We start from the raw sequence: 14,799 nt of genomic DNA on the forward strand, positions 1-14,799 counted from the left end.
CTGCAAAAGTTTGAAAGGTTAAAACTGGGTTTCTGCTGGACTTCTACAAGGCTCCGGACTTACCTCTATTTGGAAAACAAACTGGAGCTTCATCCCCAGTTGCCAGTAGTTTGTGCCGACATGTCTTAGTTTTAAAATCTCACTGAAAATCATAAATTCAAGCACACAAACATTATGCGCCCAAATAAAATAAATAAATCCACACACACCCACAGACAGAAAAGGGCAGCACATTTGTTTAAAGGAAGGGGAACAGAAATAAATCAATTATGTCAACGATTCCAAACTCTGTTGACCTCTGGTGGGGTCTATACCTCTTCTAGCGTATCGGGGTCATTCTACCCAGTTGGATACTCTGTCATTTGGTCATCCTCATCCAGCCCGATCCACCTTACATTTTCACCTTTACTATCATCATCAGTCCCCCCCGTTGTCTGTCCTGGGTTCAGAGCCCTCTCCCCCAGTTACTTGCAGAGCACAAATGCTCCCTCTCTTTTGCTGTAATTTACCTTTTAAACTACCGATTATTGTGTGACATAATGCATGGTCTACCCTGGTCTCGCACTCTGACTGCAAAACCCGGTAGGTCTTAAAATCGTCTTGTTTCTGTTCAGCTTCACTATGCCTTTGCTTCAATAATCTCTCATCTGCCTCCCTCTTTTCCCTTTCCCTTGATATATCCGCACAGTATGCTTTCAGGAATTCCACTTTTCCAGCCCACCGACCTGTCTCTTCTATATGGCTGGGTCGTTCCTCCCTTGTTTATTCCTTTCTTTCTGTAATTGACTCTTTTGTCCTGTCAACTATGGCATCCTTCTCTTTCCTTAATTTACTCAATTCTAACTCCGACTGTTGACACTTTTCCTCTTGCTGCTTACACTTAACCTGAGACACCAACAGCCAGACTGCTTTCATTTGTCTGTCTTTACATGTGGATTCCTGCATCTACTGATCTGCCTCATTGACAGGGTTGTCTGAAATCTGTACAACCCGGACCCATCTTATAAGCTTCACTACTACCAAACAAAGCAAGTTAGAAAGCAATGCTTTCTAATAACTTAAACACTCAACTTTATCATAGCTTCTTCTAGCTTCTTCTTTTAACTTACACCAATTTAATACAACTTCACTCAGAGACACTTCACACACATTCACATTTACCATTCAACAATTTCTGAACACACAAAGAGACCAAGCACCAACAAAATTTACACACACACACGCACAGACACACACACACATATACACGCACACACACACAGAGACACACGCACATACACACACATGCACACACACACACACATACAGACACGCACACACACACAAGTTTTCCTTCTTTTGTCCATTCAACAGAATTCTAGACTACTGTGGTACTTCCAATGTAATTTCTACCAATCATTTTCTAAAACTTGTTTCTATCTCTGGACTTGTTTCTGGACTTCCTGTTAATTGGTTTCTGATTTTGGAATGTATGTGGACTCGCCGGAAGAGTCCCATGTAAGAATTGATTCTGATCCTAATTGCATTATCCTTCCAACCTTTCTTTTGACCTTTCCACCATGCTCTTTGTGCTTCTGGGGGGAGGTCATTAGATTTCCACCCACCTTTTTTCATTTAACAGATCAAATTTTCATCTTTATCTGCAACAAAGCTAATAATGGCCCCTCCGGTTGCCAATCTAGGCCTCCTGCACTATTGGTCATTCTGTCAGAGTGTGGTCTGCCCGAGCAGTATATGGACCGACGGGATACCCTGCACAGCTCGACCTCTTGTGAAGGTCTGCCTTGTGGTCTTTCTCAGTGCGGTCTCCTGCGCAGTAACGGCCTTTGGGATACCTCTAAATCCCCTATGCGGCTTCACCTACTATGTGGCTCTGCGTTGTGGCTTTCTCAGTGTGGCTCTCTGCTCGGTTTTCTCAACTCGTGACCTACTATCCTGGCGTAGGCTTTGATTGCTCGGCACTCGAGTCTCCAGGCGTTGGTTCTTTGATATCCACATGACTTGCCAGTCCCGCAGCTGTGAGGTAGACCTTTCTAACTATGGGTATTAATAAAAGGTACTTACCCCTTGATTGGTCTCCTCACTCTTGTGGTTCCAATGTGGTGTATCCTACCGACTATGCCAATATAAGGGGTGAGGGCTTGCCCCGGTACCCAAAAATGCTTCGAGAGTTGGATGTCTTGGCCAAATGAATGATCTTTATTACGAGCATGCAAGAAGAAGTCCTACTCTCACGAATGATCGTTGGGATTCTACTGGTACAATTTATGAGCAGTCAGTTTATACAGTTACAGGAGGTTTACTTGACAAGCTGTTTCTTTAATTATATCATCTCCCATCTACTGTCTTCCCTAATCTCATCCTGCCTTGATTATATTATTCACCTCGTTAACCTCTTGATTAGGTTATTCATGTGATTCGTGTGACTCTCCCCCGATCTCGTTTACCTTTTGTTTAGGTATTAATGTGATTTATGTGTCTAACAGGCAAGCTTTTCTCAAGTTTCAGGGACCTAAGTTACGCCAAGTATCCCATGATTCCCTAAGCCAGGCTCCGCTACAGCGAGTTACAGCCGGAATTCCTATTGTTGAAGACTGTTGTCCTTCTGGAAAGAGGTTGCTGTAAAGGATGGGTGGGGATGGGATCAGGCTTGGCTCTGAGAATTTCTCTGTTGAATAACTTGGCAATGTTAAATTCCACTGCCCCCTCCTTTTCCTTCTGGCCCACAAGCATATCTTTTCCACATTAAAACAATGACTTACCTTCTCGGCCCTCTTCTGGGTCTGGTGCTCCCCTGCACCAGGTTTTCCTGGCAAGGCTGGCACCGGACATTGATGTTGGGTTAGGTGTATTGGGTATAGGGTTGTGGTTAGGTGTATTGGGTATAGGGTTGTGGTTAGGAGTATTGGGTATAGGGTTGTGGTTAGGAGTATTGGGTATAGGGTTGTGGTTAGGTGTATTGCGTATAGGGTAGTGGTTAGGAGTATTGCGTATAGGGTTGTGGTTAGGAGTATTGGGTATAGGGTTGTGGTTAGGTGTATTGGGTATAGGGTTCTGGTTAGGAGTATTGCGTATAGGGTTGTGGTTAGGTGTATTGGGTATAGGGTTGTGGTTAGGAGTATTGGGTATAGGGTTGTGGTTAGGTGTATTGGGTATAGGGTTGTGGTTAGGAGTATTGGGTATAGGGTTGTGGTTAGGTGTATTGCGTATAGGGTTGTGGTTAGGAGTATTGGGTATAGGGTTGTGGTTAGGAGTATTGGGTATAGGGTTGTGGTTAGGTGTATTGGGTATAGGGTTGTGGTTAGGTGTATTGGGTATAGGGTTGTGGTTAGGAGTATTGGGTATAGGGTTGTGGTTAGGAGTATTGGGTATAGGGTTGTGGTTAGGAGTATTGGGTATAGGGTTGTGGTTAGGTGTATTGCGTATAGGGTTGTGGTTAGGAGTATTGGGTATAGAGTTGTGGTTAGGAGTATTGGGTATAGGGTTGTGGTTAGGTGTATTGGGTATAGAGTTGTGGTTAGGAGTATTGGGTATAGGGTTGTGGTTAGGTGTATTGGGTATAGGGTTGTGGTTAGGAGTATTGGGTATAGGGTTGTGGTTAGGTGTATTGGGTATAGGGTTGTGGTTAGGTGTATTGGGTATAGGGTTGTGGTTAGGTGTATTGCGTATAGGGTTGTGGTTAGGTGTATTGGGTATAGGGTTGTGGTTAGGTGTATTGCGTATAGGGTAGTGGTTAGGAGTATTGCGTATAGGGTTGTGGTTAGGAGTATTGGGTATAGGGTTGTGGTTAGGTGTATTGGGTATAGGGTTCTGGTTAGGAGTATTGCGTATAGGGTTGTGGTTAGGTGTATTGGGTATAGGGTTGTGGTTAGGAGTATTGGGTATAGGGTTGTGGTTAGGTGTATTGGGTATAGGGTTGTGGTTAGGAGTATTGGGTATAGGGTTGTGGTTAGGTGTATTGGGTATAGGGTTGTGGTTAGGTGTATTGCGTATAGGGTTGTGGTTAGGTGTATTGGGTATAGGGTTGTGGTTAGGTGTATTGCGTATAGGGTAGTGGTTAGGAGTATTGCGTATAGGGTTGTGGTTAGGAGTATTGGGTATAGGGTTGTGGTTAGGTGTATTGGGTATAGGGTTCTGGTTAGGAGTATTGCGTATAGGGTTGTGGTTAGGTGTATTGGGTATAGGGTTGTGGTTAGGAGTATTGGGTATAGGGTTCTGGTTAGGTGTATTGGGTATAGGGTTGTGGTTAGGAGTATTGGGTATAGGGTTGTGGTTAGGAGTATTGGGTATAGGGTTGTGGTTAGGAGTATTGGGTATATGGTTGTGGTTAGGAGTATTGGGTATAGGGTTGTGGTTAGGTGTATTGCGTATAGGGTTGTGGTTAGGAGTATTGGGTATAGAGTTGTGGTTAGGAGTATTGGGTATAGGGTTGTGGTTAGGTGTATTGGGTATAGGGTTGTGGTTAGGTGTATTGGGTATAGGGTTGTGGTTAGGTGTATTGCGTATAGGGTTGTGGTTAGGAGTATTGGGTATAGGGTTGTGGTTAGGTGTATTGGGTATAGGGTTGTGGTTAGGAGTATTGGGTATAGGGTTGTGGTTAGGTGTATTGCGTATAGGGTTGTGGTTAGGAGTATTGGGTATAGAGTTGTGGTTAGGTGTATTGCGTATAGGGTTGTGGTTAGGAGTATTGGGTATAGAGTTGTGGTTAGGTGTATTGCGTATAGGGTTGTGGTTAGGAGTATTGGGTATAGGGTTGTGGTTAGGAGTATTGCGTATAGGGTTGTGGTTAGGAGTATTGGGTATAGTGTTGTGGTTAGGAGTATTGGGTATAGGGTTGTGGTTAGGAGTATTGGGTATAGGGTTGTGGTTAGGAGTATTGGGTATAGGGTTGTGGTTAGGAGTATTGGGTATAGGGTTGTGGTTAGGTGTATTGGGTATAGGGGTGTGGTTAGGTGTATTGGGTATAGGGTTGTGGTTAGGTGTATTGCGTATAGGGTTGTGGTTAGGTGTATTGGGTATAGGGTTGTGGTTAGGTGTATTGGGTATAGGGTTGTGGTTAGGTGTATTGGGTATAGGGTTGTGGTTAGGTGTATTGGGTATAGGGTTGTGGTTAGGTGTATTGGGTATAGGGTTGTGGTTAGGTGTATTGGGTATAGGGCTGTGGTTAGGTGTATTGGGTATAGGGTTGTGGTTAGGAGTATTGGGTATAGGGTTGTGGTTAGGAGTATTGGGTATAGGGTTGTGGTTAGGAGTATTGGGTATAGGGTTGTGGTTAGGTGTATTGGGTATAGGGTTGTGGTTAGGAGTATTGGGTATAGGGTTGTGGTTAGGTGTATTGGGTATAGGGTTGTGGTTAGGAGTATTGCGTATAGGGTTGTGGTTAGGTGTATTGGGTATAGGGTTGTGATTAGGTGTATTGGGTATAGGGTTGTGGTTAGGAGTATTGGGGATAGGGTTGTGGTTAGGAGTATTGGGTATAGGGTTGTGGTTAGGAGTATTGGGGATAGGGTTGTGGTTAGGTGTATTGCGTATAGGGTTGTGGTTAGGTGTATTGGGTATAGGGTTGTGGTTAGGAGTATTGGGTATAGGGTTGTGGTTAGGTGTATTGCGTATAGGGTTGTGGTTAGGTGTATTGGGTATAGGGTTGTGGTTAGGTGTATTGGGTATAGGGTTGTGGTTAGGTGTATTGGGTATAGGGTTGTGGTTAGGAGTATTGGGTATAGGGTTGTGGTTAGGAGTATTGCGTATAGGGTTGTGGTTAGGAGTATTGGGTATAGGGTAGTGGTTAGGTGTATTGCGTATAGGGTTGTGGTTAGGAGTATTGGGTATAGGGTTGTGGTTAGGAGTATTGGGTATAGGGTTGTGGTTAGGTGTATTGGGTATAGGGTTGTGGTTAGGAGTATTGGGTATAGGGTTGTGGTTAGGAGTATTGGGTATAGGGTTGTGGTTAGGTGTATTGGGTATAGGGTTGTGGTTAGGTGTATTGCGTATAGGGTTGTGGTTAGGTGTATTGGGTATAGCGTTGTGGTTAGGTGTATTGGGTATAGGGTTGTGGTTAGGTGTATTGGGTATAGGGTTGTGGTTAGGTGTATTGGGTATAGGGTTGTGGTTAGGTGTATTGGGTATAGGGTTGTGGTTAGGTGTATTGGGTATAGGGTTGTGGTTAGGAGTATTGGGTATAGGGTTGTGGTTAGGTGTATTGGGTATAGGGTTGTGGTTAGGTGTGTTGCGTATAGGGTTGTGGTTAGGTGTATTGGGTATAGGGTTGTGGTTAGGTGTATTGGGTATAGGGTTGTGGTTAGGAGTATTGGGTATAGGGTTGTGGTTAGGAGTATTGGGTATCGGGTTGTGGTTAGGAGTATTGGGTATCGGGTTGTGGTTAGGAGTATTGGGTATAGGGTTGTGGTTAGGTGTATTGCGTATAGGGTTGTGGTTAGGTGTATTGGGTATAGGGTTGTGGTTAGGTGTATTGGGTATAGGGTTGTGGTTAGGTGTATTGGGTATAGGGTTGTGGTTAGGAGTATTGGGTATAGGGTTGTGGTTAGGAGTATTGGGTATAGGGTTGTGGTTAGGAGTATTGGGTATAGGGTTGTGGTTAGGTGTATTGGGTATAGGGTTGTGGTTAGGTGTATTGCGTATAGGGTTGTGGTTAGGTGTATTGGGTATAGCGTTGTGGTTAGGTGTATTGGGTATAGGGTTGTGGTTAGGTGTATTGGGTATAGGGTTGTGGTTAGGTGTATTGGGTATAGGGTTGTGGTTAGGTGTATTGGGTATAGGGTTGTGGTTAGGAGTATTGGGTATAGGGTTGTGGTTAGGTGTATTGGGTATAGGGTTGTGGTTAGGTGTGTTGCGTATAGGGTTGTGGTTAGGTGTATTGGGTATAGGGTTGTGGTTAGGTGTATTGGGTATAGGGTTGTGGTTAGGAGTATTGGGTATAGGGTTGTGGTTAGGAGTATTGGGTATCGGGTTGTGGTTAGGAGTATTGGGTATCGGGTTGTGGTTAGGAGTATTGGGTATAGGGTTGTGGTTAGGTGTATTGCGTATAGGGTTGTGGTTAGGTGTATTGGGTATAGGGTTGTGGTTAGGTGTATTGGGTATAGGGTTGTGGTTAGGTGTATTGGGTATAGGGTTGTGGTTAGGAGTATTGGGTATAGGGTTGTGGTTAGGAGTATTGGGTATAGGGTTGTGGTTAGGTGTATTGGGTATAGGGTTGTGGTTAGGTGTATTGGGTATAGGGTTGTGGTTAGGAGTATTGGGTATAGGGTTGTGGTTAGGTGTATTGGGTATAGGGTTGTGGTTAGGAGTATTGGGTATAGGGTCGTGGTTAGGAGTATTGGGTATAGGGTCGTGGTTAGGTGTATTGGGTATAGGGTTGTGGTTAGGTGTATTGGGTATAGGGTTGTGGTTAGGAGTATTGGGGATAGGGTTGTGGTTAGGTGTATTGGGTATAGGGTTGTGGTTAGGTGTATTGGGTATAGGGTTGTGGTTAGGTGTATTGGGTATAGGGTTGTGGTTAGGAGTATTGGGTATAGGGTTGTGGTTAGGAGTATTGGGTATAGGGTTGTGGTTAGGAGTATTGGGTATAGGGTTGTGGTTAGGTGTATTGGGTATAGGGTTGTGGTTAGGAATATTGGGTATAGGGTTGTGGTTAGGAGTATTGGGTATAGGGTTGTGGTTAGGTGTATTGGGTATAGGGTTGTGGTTAGGTGTATTGGGTATAGGGTTGTGGTTAGGAGTATTGGGTATAGGGTTGTGGTTAGGAGTATTGGGTATAGGGTTGTGGTTAGGAGTATTGGGTATAGGGTTGTGGTTAGGAGTATTGGGTATAGGGTTGTGGTTAGGTGTATTGCGTATAGGGTTGTGGTTAGGTTTATTGGGTATAGGGTTGTGGTTAGGAGTATTGGGTATAGGGTTGTGGTTAGGTGTATTGGGTATAGGGTTGTGGTTAGGTGTATTGGGTATAGGGTTGTGGTTAGGAGTACTGGGTATAGGGTTGTGGTTAGGAGTATTGGGTATAGGGTTGTGGTTAGGTGTATTGGGTATAGGGTTGTGGTTAGGTGTATTGGGTATAGGGTTGTGGTTAGGTGTATTGGGTATAGGGTTGTGGTTAGGAGTATTGGGTATAGGGTTGTGGTTAGGAGTATTGGGTATAGGGTTGTGGTTAGGTGTATTGGGTATAGGGTTGTGGTTAGGAGTATTGGGTATAGGGTTGTGGTTAGGAGTATTGGGTATAGGGTTGTGGTTAGGTGTATTGGGTATAGGGTTGTGGTTAGGTGTATTGGGTATAGGGTTGTGGTTAGGAGTATTGGGTATAGGGTTGTGGTTAGGTGTATTGGGTATAGGGTTGTGGTTAGGTGTATTGGGTATAGGGTTGTGGTTAGGTGTATTGGGTATAGGGTTGTGGTTAGGAGTATTGGGTATAGGGTTGTGGTTAGGAGTATTGGGTATAGGGTTGTGGTTAGGTGTATTGGGTATAGGGTTGTGGTTAGGAGTATTGGGTATAGGGTTGTGGTTAGGAGTATTGGGTATAGGGTTGTGGTTAGGTGTATTGGGTATAGGGTTGTGGTTAGGAGTATTGGGTATAGGGTTGTGGTTAGGAGTATTGGGTATAGGGTTGTGGTTAGGTGTATTGGGTATAGGGTTGTGGTTAGGAATATTGGGTATAGGGTTGTGGTTAGGAGTATTGGGTATAGGGTTGTGGTTAGGTGTATTGGGTATAGGGTTGTGGTTAGGTGTATTGGGTATAGGGTTGTGGTTAGGAGTATTGGGTATAGGGTTGTGGTTAGGAGTATTGGGTATAGGGTTGTGGTTAGGTGTATTGCGTATAGGGTTGTGGTTAGGTGTATTGGGTATAGGGTTGTGGTTAGGAGTATTGGGTATCGGGTTGTGGTTAGGTGTATTGGGTATAGGGTTGTGGTTAGGTGTATTGGGTATAGGGTTGTGGTTAGGAGTATTGGGTATAGGGTTGTGGTTAGGAGTATTGGGTATAGGGTTGTGGTTAGGTGTATTGGGTATAGGGTTGTGGTTAGGTGTATTGGGTATAGGGTTGTGGTTAGGAGTATTGGGTATAGGGTTGTGGTTAGGAGTATTGGGTATAGGGTTGTGGTTAGGAGTATTGGGTATAGGGTTGTGGTTAGGAGTATTGGGTATAGGGTTGTGGTTAGGTGTATTGGGTATAGGGTTGTGGTTAGGAGTATTGGGTATAGGGTTGTGGTTAGGTGTATTGGGTATAGGGTTGTGGTTAGGTGTATTGGGTATAGGGTTGTGGTTAGGTGTATTGGGTATAGGGTTGTGGTTAGGTGTATTGGGCATAGGGTTGTGGTTAGGAGTATTGGGTATAGGGTTGTGGTTAGGAGTATTGGGTATAGGGTTGTGGTTAGGTGTATTGGGTATAGGGTTGTGGTTAGGAGTATTGGGTATAGGGTTGTGGTTAGGAGTATTGGGTATAGGGTTGTGGTTAGGTGTATTGGGTATAGGGTTGTGGTTAGGAGTATTGGGTATAGGGTTGTGGTTAGGTGTATTGGGTATAGGGTTGTGGTTAGGGGTATTGGGTATAGGGTCGTGGTTAGGAGTATTGGGTATAGGGTCGTGGTTAGGTGTATTGGGTATAGGGTTGTGGTTAGGTGTATTGGGTATAGGGTTGTGGTTAGGAGTATTGGGGATAGGGTTGTGGTTAGGTGTATTGGGTATAGGGTTGTGGTTAGGTGTATTGGGTATAGGGTTGTGGTTAGGTGTATTGGGTATAGGGTTGTGGTTAGGAGTATTGGGTATAGGGTTGTGGTTAGGAGTATTGGGTATAGGGTTGTGGTTAGGAGTATTGGGTATAGGGTTGTGGTTAGGAGTATTGGGTATAGGGTTGTGGTTAGGTGTATTGGGTATAGGGTTGTGGTTAGGAATATTGGGTATAGGGTTGTGGTTAGGAGTATTGGGTATAGGGTTGTGGTTAGGTGTATTGGGTATAGGGTTGTGGTTAGGTGTATTGGGTATAGGGTTGTGGTTAGGAGTATTGGGTATAGGGTTGTGGTTAGGAGTATTGGGTATAGGGTTGTGGTTAGGAGTATTGGGTATAGGGTTGTGGTTAGGAGTATTGGGTATAGGGTTGTGGTTAGGTGTATTGCGTATAGGGTTGTGGTTAGGTGTATTGGGTATAGGGTTGTGGTTAGGAGTATTGGGTATAGGGTTGTGGTTAGGTGTATTGGGTATAGGGTTGTGGTTAGGTGTATTGGGTATAGGGTTGTGGTTAGGAGTATTGGGTATAGGGTTGTGGTTAGGAGTATTGGGTATAGGGTTGTGGTTAGGTGTATTGGGTATAGGGTTGTGGTTAGGTGTATTGGGTATAGGGTTGTGGTTAGGTGTATTGGGTATAGGGTTGTGGTTAGGAGTATTGGGTATAGGGTTGTGGTTAGGAGTATTGGGTATAGGGTTGTGGTTAGGTGTATTGGGTATAGGGTTGTGGTTAGGAGTATTGGGTATAGGGTTGTGGTTAGGAGTATTGGGTATAGGGTTGTGGTTAGGTGTATTGGGTATAGGGTTGTGGTTAGGTGTATTGGGTATAGGGTTGTGGTTAGGAGTATTGGGTATAGGGTTGTGGTTAGGTGTATTGGGTATAGGGTTGTGGTTAGGAGTATTGGGTATAGGGTTGTGGTTAGGAGTATTGGGTATAGGGTTGTGGTTAGGTGTATTGGGTATAGGGTTGTGGTTAGGTGTATTGGGTATAGGGTTGTGGTTAGGAGTATTGGGTATAGGGTTGTGGTTAGGTGTATTGGGTATAGGGTTGTGGTTAGGTGTATTGGGTATAGGGTTGTGGTTAGGTGTATTGGGTATAGGGTTGTGGTTAGGTGTATTGGGTATAGGGTTGTGGTTAGGAGTATTGGGTATAGGGTTGTGGTTAGGAGTATTGGGTATAGGGTTGTGGTTAGGAGTATTGGGTATAGGGTTGTGGTTAGGTGTATTGGGTATAGGGTTGTGGTTAGGAATATTGGGTATAGGGTTGTGGTTAGGAGTATTGGGTATAGGGTTGTGGTTAGGTGTATTGGGTATAGGGTTGTGGTTAGGTGTATTGGGTATAGGGTTGTGGTTAGGAGTATTGGGTATAGGGTTGTGGTTAGGAGTATTGGGTATAGGGTTGTGGTTAGGAGTATTGGGTATAGGGTTGTGGTTAGGTGTATTGCGTATAGGGTTGTGGTTAGGTGTATTGGGTATAGGGTTGTGGTTAGGAGTATTGGGTATCGGGTTGTGGTTAGGTGTATTGGGTATAGGGTTGTGGTTAGGTGTATTGGGTATAGGGTTGTGGTTAGGAGTATTGGGTATAGGGTTGTGGTTAGGAGTATTGGGTATAGGGTTGTGGTTAGGTGTATTGGGTATAGGGTTGTGGTTAGGTGTATTGGGTATAGGGTTGTGGTTAGGAGTATTGGGTATAGGGTTGTGGTTAGGAGTATTGGGTATAGGGTTGTGGTTAGGAGTATTGGGTATAGGGTTCTGGTTAGGTGTATTGGGTATAGGGTTGTGGTTAGGTGTATTGGGTATAGGGTTGTGGTTAGGTGTATTGGGTATAGGGTTGTGGTTAGGTGTATTGGGTATAGGGTTGTGGTTAGGTGTATTGGGCATAGGGTTGTGGTTAGGAGTATTGGGTATAGGGTTGTGGTTAGGAGTATTGGGTATAGGGTTGTGGTTAGGTGTATTGGGTATAGGGTTGTGGTTAGGAGTATTGGGTATAGGGTTGTGGTTAGGAGTATTGGGTATAGGGTTGTGGTTAGGTGTATTGGGTATAGGGTTGTGGTTAGGAGTATTGGGTATAGGGTTGTGGTTAAGAGTATTGGGTATAGGGTTGTGGTTAGGAGTATTGGGTATAGGGTTGTGGTTAGGAGTATTGGGTATAGGGTTGTGGTTAGGTGTATTGGGTATAGGGTTGTGGTTCGGTGTATTGGGTATAGGGTTGTGGTTAGGAGTATTGGGTATAGGGTTGTGGTTCGGTGTATTGGGTATAGGGTTGTGGTTAGGAGTATTGGGTATAGGGTTGTGGTTAGGAGTATTGGGTATAGGGTTGTGGTTAGGAGTATTGGGTATAGGGTTGTGGTTAGGTGTATTGGGTATAGGGTTGTGGTTAGGTGTATTGGGTATAGGGTTGTGGTTCGGTGTATTGGGTATAGGGTTGTGGTTAGGAGTATTGGGTATCGGGTTGTGGTTAGGAGTATTGGGTATAGGGTTGTGGTTAGGTGTATTGGGTATAGGGTTGTGGTTAGGTGTATTCCTGCAGGTTTCATCACATGACCTCCCGCTTTGAACTACTGCACCCCCACACTCCTGCCATTGGTTTATCCTCCAGGTGTGCTGCCTTCCAATTGGAAAAAGAACTAGACTCTTTGTCACCCAATTAGATTACTCTTGACTATTAGAGAAGATGCCATTTTTACCCATCTCCAATATATTTATAACTAATAAGTGAAAGCGTCAAAAAAAAATTTTTAAAAATGTTTTAATGCCAATTTGATTTTTCCCTTTTATTACTTACAGGAGTGTCCTGGAGATTAGTCTTCAACTCCTCATGTCAATCATGGCTTGGCAACCCTAGCTGTAACACAAATATCACAAAGGTAATTACAGACAAGGAACATCCTTCACCAAATTGAGTTCATTCCTCCACTAAAACCTATAGTTCCCAAACCCACCGTTCCCCCGACCACAATGTTTAACAAGTTCTTGAGTGATTCCCCTACCCCGTTTACAGGAGCACTCCAGATATTGATCAGTTTGTATGCAACGAAGTGCTTCCTGACATCAGTCTCGAACCCGCTTTTCACCAGTTTAAACCTACAACATTCTACTCCTCCTACGGATCAATGAATGAAGATTTTCTATCTCATTCAGAATCTTACACATGTCTATCCATTCCCGTCTCTTTTGCCTCCTTTCAAGGTGGAAGGGTCAGAGATTTTCTGACCTTTCCTCTCGGCTCTTAGTCCTCTGGCACTGGATCAACTTGGACATCCTGTTCCTAGGAGTCAAGGTCCAACCTGACCAGAGCACAGCACAGCACAGCTTCAGATCTAAACCAATATGTGGAAACAAAAACACTCACTATTTCTTCACATAACCTGTCCTTGCAATACAGCACACATGTTGGCCTCAAACTGGACACTAATACAGAAGAGGGCACAAATCTAAGACAAATGAATTGCAGTGGAGGTTAGGAAAAAGAAAAAGAAGAATATTAAGGGTATAGGGAGCATTCTGGAGACCGTGATTAGACTAGCTGTCTCTTGTGGAGAAAAGTTCCGCATAAAATTGAGTGGTTGAATGGTTTGCTTCTCTGCTGTGACATTCTATGATTCAATGGTGGTTTTCATATGTGTTGAAAATTTAAGGGAAGGATGCAAAATGTGAAAAGGCCACTTGTCCCATCTGGCTTGCTCTGACATCAGGGTTTTTTCCAAGACCCAACATGACCACTTTTAAAATCATTTGCTCACATCCCATCCGTATCCTTTAGTCTTTGCCGAATCAATCTTCTTTTCAATGATTTAGAAGTCGATATTTATGGCACTTGTTGGCATCTTAAACCCATAAATATTAGCTTATTGCTTTTGTTCAGTTTAGTGATTGTCTCATGTCTAATCATGTTCTCAAGTTCCCCTGTCCTGGATTTGCAAAGGAAATCCACTTTATTATGAGAGGTTTTGATAGAGTAAACAGGCAAAAATGGTTTCCACTGACAGGAGGATGGGCAACCAGAGGGCATAGATTGTAGACAATTGGCAAAAGAACCGAAGGCGAGATTAGGAATCTTTTTTATGCAGTGACTTGTTATGATTTCGAATGTGTTGCCTGAAATGGCAGTAGAAGCAGATTCAACAATAAACTTCAAAAGGGCATTGGATAAATACTTAAAAAAGAAAACAACTACAGTGCTCTAAAGGGAGAAAGCAAGGGCTATCTCTTTCAGAGAGCTGACACAGGCATGATGGGCTGAATGGCCTCCTTTTATGTGGTATCATTCTGTGATTATTGCATCCTATCATTATTAAAAAAAACTTTGAATCATGTTCTCCCCGTTAATCTTTTTCCAGGAGATTAATGCTTGTGGTTTTCTAATCTCTAATCTCTCGCAGAATGTGGTGATTTTGATTTCCAGCAGCCTCCCTGACTCCTGACAATAACCCTAGAACAAAGAACAGGACAGTACAGGAACAGGCCATTCGGCCCTCCAAGCCTGTGCCGATCTTGATGCCTGTCTAAACTAAAACCTTCTGCACTTCCGGGGACCGTATCCCTCTATTCCCATCCTATTCATGTATTTGTCAAGATGCTTCTTAAACGTCACTATGGTACCTGCTTCCACCACCTTCCCCGGCAGCAAGTTCCAGGCACTCACCACCCTCTGTGTAAAGAACTTGCCTCGCACATCCCCTCTAAACTTTGCCCCTCGCACCTTAAACCTATGTCCCCTAGTAACTGACTCTCCCACCCTGGGAAAAAGCTTCTGACTATCCACTCTGTCCATGCCACTCATAACTTTGTAAACCTCTATCAAGTCACCCCTCTACCTCTGTCGTTCCAGTGAAAACAATCCGAGTTTATCCAACCTCTCCTCATAGCTAATACCATCCAGACCAGGCAACATCCTGGTAAACCTCTTCTGTACCTTCTCCAAAGCTTGCACATCCTTCGGGTAGTGTGGCGACCAGAATTGTACGCAATATTCCAAGTGTGGCCTAACTAAGTTTCTGTACAGCTGCAGCATGACTTGCCAATTTTTATACTCTGTGCCCCAACCAATGAAGGCAAGCATGCCGTATGCCT

Source organism: Heterodontus francisci, chromosome 12 (assembly GCF_036365525.1).
Source record: "Heterodontus francisci isolate sHetFra1 chromosome 12, sHetFra1.hap1, whole genome shotgun sequence".
Lineage (NCBI taxonomy): Eukaryota > Metazoa > Chordata > Chondrichthyes > Heterodontiformes > Heterodontidae > Heterodontus > Heterodontus francisci.